This window comes from Morus notabilis, unplaced genomic scaffold (assembly GCF_000414095.1).
Source record: "Morus notabilis unplaced genomic scaffold, ASM41409v2 Scaffold352, whole genome shotgun sequence".
In the NCBI taxonomy this organism is placed as follows: Eukaryota; Viridiplantae; Streptophyta; class Magnoliopsida; order Rosales; family Moraceae; genus Morus; species Morus notabilis.
The window spans coordinates 18,261-22,391 of record NW_010367325.1 but is presented as its reverse complement, the minus strand read 5'-3'; the positions used below and the strand labels follow the sequence as shown (position 1 = coordinate 22,391).

Sequence of the window (4,131 nt, the reverse complement as noted above, 5' to 3'; positions counted from 1 at the left end):
AATTGTATTTAAATACCCAAAACAATATCCCTATTCGAAATGAACATTTAAACACAAATTAAGCTTCGCCTTTAGAATTAGAAAATAGGAATATTGATCGCCTCTCGGCCTCACAATGACCTAAATCCTAATTTGATTATCTAACCGTTGATCTCCTCTCGGTCTCACAACAACCTAGACTATGTTTCTCAAATATAGATAAAGAACTCAATCTCTCTCGAGCATCAAATTTGCAATCTAAAAATCATCTAACTCATTGGCCAAATAAATTATAAGCATTAAGCATAGAGAAACATAAATGAATTGAAAACGAAATTAAATTAACAATCAACAAAATATTCAAAACATAGTTCAAATAAAACTACATCAAGTCCTAGATTTAATGTCTAGCTCAACATGGAAAAATAGATGAAAGAAGAGAAAATCCAATATCCATTGAAGAGCTTCCAAGGACCTCCAAGATGAAGGATTTTAGCCTCTTTTTGATGTTTTCTTCACTTTTCCGGGCCCCTTCTCTCAAATGGCAACTCTTTCCTTTTATACTACAACATTTCGGAGCTAGAGTTTCATACGCGCGCTGCAGCCTGCGTGAAAACGCACTGCAGCACGCATTTTTGGAAGAAGGAGCTCACTGTCATGCGCTGAGGCGCGCTGCAGCGCCCATTGGGGCTAATTCTAGGCCCTTTAGGCACGCTACAGCGCCCATTGGGCGCGCTATAGCGCGCGGGTAGGCCTATGAGCTTCTTTAGGTGATATATTGCCTATTTACAGGTGACATATCGCCTATCGTTCTGTTATCTGCACACCAGACTAAGGCAGGTGACATAGCCCCTATAAGAGGCGACATATCGCGTCTGTCGCTGTTTCTTGCACATAGGTTTATTCGATTTCACCCACTCCTGCTATAGGTGGGCTGGAGCACACTTTCTTGCATTCCAAAGCCACCTCTTTTGTGCCTTCAAATCCTCTTTCACCTCCTCATGTCATTGATTCACAAGTTGGGCAAATATTCTTCTTTTCTTCATGCAAAATCACCAAGTTTGCATTTATTTATAATTCCTATAAAAAGCACACAAAAGACATTAAACTAACAAAAATGCTTGAAAACTTACAAATATTCAAGCTTAAAAGTACTTGATTTGTTGTTAAAAATACCCGTCATCACCTACCAGGCGAGAAGTTAAGCTTATACCTCTCCGTATCAAAGCATGTGGTAAGCTCAGTACTGATCAGAGAAGAAGGCATCCAATTACTAGTCTACTACGTAAACAAAAGGCTCTTGGACGTTGAGTCAACATATACCCGGATGGAACAGTTAGCTCTCGCCTTGATGGTGGCCTCAAGGAAGCTTCGGCACTATTTCCAAGCCCACACCATACGAATCCTAATAAACCACCCGCTAAGGCAAGCGTTACAAAAGCCTGAAACATCAGGTCGACTCTTGAAATGGTCGGTAGAGCTGAGTCAATTTGACATCGAATACATACCAAGGGCGGTAATCAAGGGACAAGCACTGGCGGACTTCCTGGCTGAGTTCTCCCATAGACCAGTGTTAGCTGTTGACGGAGAAATTAAGGAACTCAAATGGAAGCTTCACGTGGACGGAGCATCGAATGAAACTGGGTCAAGAGCCGACATCATGCTAATAAGCCCAGAGGATCACAAGATCACCTCGGCAGTACGATTCAAATTCAATGCCTCGAATAATGAAGCAGAGTACGAGGCACTGGTCGCAGGATTACGGTTAACGGGTCATTTAACGATTGAGAGACTCAAAATTTTTAGTGACTCTTAACTAGTGGTTGGGCAGGTAAAAGAGGACTATCAGGCACGGGGAGAAAGAATGGGGGCTTATCTGAGGAAGGTAAAGGAAGTGCTTGCAAAATTCAAGAGCTATGAGATACAACAAGTGCCAAGAGCAGAGAATACAAACGCCGAAGCCTTGGCCAAGCTGGCGTCCTCAAAGGATTCAGATTTAGTAGGGGTCGTCCCCATCAAAGAATTGGAACGGCTGACCATTGATGAGGCGGCAGAAGTCCAGACTATTCAGACAGTCAGGAGCTAGATGACATCCCTCATCTGATATTTGATGAACACAGAGCTGCCCAATGATAGAGATGACGCCAGAAGGATCAGGTATAGAGCCGCCAGATACCTACTATATGATGGTCTGCTATATAGACGAGGCTTCTCAATGCCTTTGTAGCGGTGCCTAGATGATCATGAGGCGCAAGAGGTCCTCAGGAAGATCCATGAAGGAGTGTGTGGTAATTATACGGGGGGATAGTCTCTAGCTCTTAAGGTTTCGAGGTAGGGATACTATTGGCCTGCGCTAAAAAAAGCCTCGTTTCAATACGCTCCACGTTACGATAAGTGCCAACGATATGCCACAATTCCTAGAGTGCCCCCAGAGAACATAACTTCCATTCTTAGCCCATGGCCTTTTGCCAAATGGAAGATCGACCTGATCGGACCTCTATGCCTTGCACCCGGGGGCCTTAAGTTCGCTATCATCGCTGTGGACTATTACACCAAGTGGCCCGAGGTGAAAGCTCTTACTTCAACTACTGAGGCAGCCTGCACCAGCTTTATATGGAACAACATTATATGCAGATTTGGCACTCCGCACTCAATCGTGTCCGACAATGGGAAGCAGTTCGACAATACCGCGACGCGAAGTTTTGTAATGACTTAGGCATACGAAAGGACTTCTCAGCCCCAACACACCCACAGTCTAATGGCCAAGTGGAGGCCATCAATAAAATCCTAAAGTATACCCTGAAGAAAAAGCTTGACGACCTAAAGGGAAAATGGGCCGAAGAACTTTCCAAAGTCATGTGGGCATACAGAACGACGAGTCGAACCACCACGGGTGAAACACCAATCTTTATGGGATACGGAATGGAGGTTGTTCTCCCTGTAGATAACCTTAGCATAAGTAGGCACTTGCGTGATAACATGAAGCAAAGGAAGATTAATCTTCACTTGAGTTAAGTGCTCTAGGATCTCACTTTGGTGTTCCGGCACTTTCCCAGTTGGACGCAGAGCTTGGGGAAAAGGCACCTTTACCAGAACATTCGTCAACTCATCTTTCTCCGGGATAACTTCCTTACTACTCAAAGTGGTGGCACATGTTGACGGTTCTTCCATAATCTTACCACTACGAGTGGTGATGGCATTCACCTCCTTAACATTTTGATTATCATGACATGAGGTTTGTGCCATATGTTGGCCCTTTGGGTTTGACTGAGCTTGTGAAGGGAACTTGCCGCGTTCTTGAACAACCAAAGCTCCAGTCAGCTTCCTGATTTGACTCTTCATCTCTTTACTTTCTTCCACCATTTGCATGAATAGTGACTCAAATTTCTGGTTCGTCTTACTCTGTGCCTCCATGAAAGATTACAAGGTGTTCTCAAGAGAACTCCTTGGCTATTGCGAATTGTATTGAGGTACAGAATATGCCTTTGGTGGTTGCGGCTGTTGCTCAGTTCTCTATTGTCCTCCTGATGGTTGCGCTTGGTTGGAATCTCTCCAACTGAAGTTTGGATGGTTCCTCCAGCCAGGATTGTATGTGTTAGAGAAGGGTTTGTTGTATGTCCCTAAGGCATTGCATTGCCCCTCATAAACCCCCCTTATTTCATTATAAGCAGGACAATCCTTAGCTACATGCTCCACCCCTCCACAAACAAAGCAAGGCTCTTGTATCTCTGCCCTAGCAACCATGTGAATTCCTCTACCTTCTTTGGTTTTGAGGGTCTCAATTTGTCATGTCAAAGACTCAATTTGGGCTTTGAGATTGTCTTCTTCCCTTAGTTGATAGATTCCAGCTAGTCGGGACCAATTGGTGTTGTCAATAGCACTTGGACCAATCCATGTGTGGGCTTTCTCAGCTAACTTGTTAAGATACTCAAAAGCCTCCTCGGGGTCCTTTTGGAGAAATTCACCATTGCACATCATCTCCACAAATTGGCGCTCTCGGATCGTGAGTCCTTCATAGAAATAACTGACGAGGTGCCAACTCTCGTAACCATGGTGAGGACATTGATTTAACAGATCCTTGAACCGTTCCCAAACTTGATACAGAGTTTCATTGTCCTTTTGGGTAAAGGTCGAGATCTGTCGCTTCAGACC

General features: G+C 44.2%; 1 non-coding gene across 1 annotated transcript; it reads left to right on the top strand.

Annotated features, from left to right (window-relative positions):
• Positions 1-4,024: 4,024 nt before the first annotated feature.
• On the top strand, positions 4,025-4,131 carry LOC112094332. Its single transcript, XR_002903478.1, has one exon. It is a non-coding gene; the product is annotated as a small nucleolar RNA R71 (small nucleolar RNA).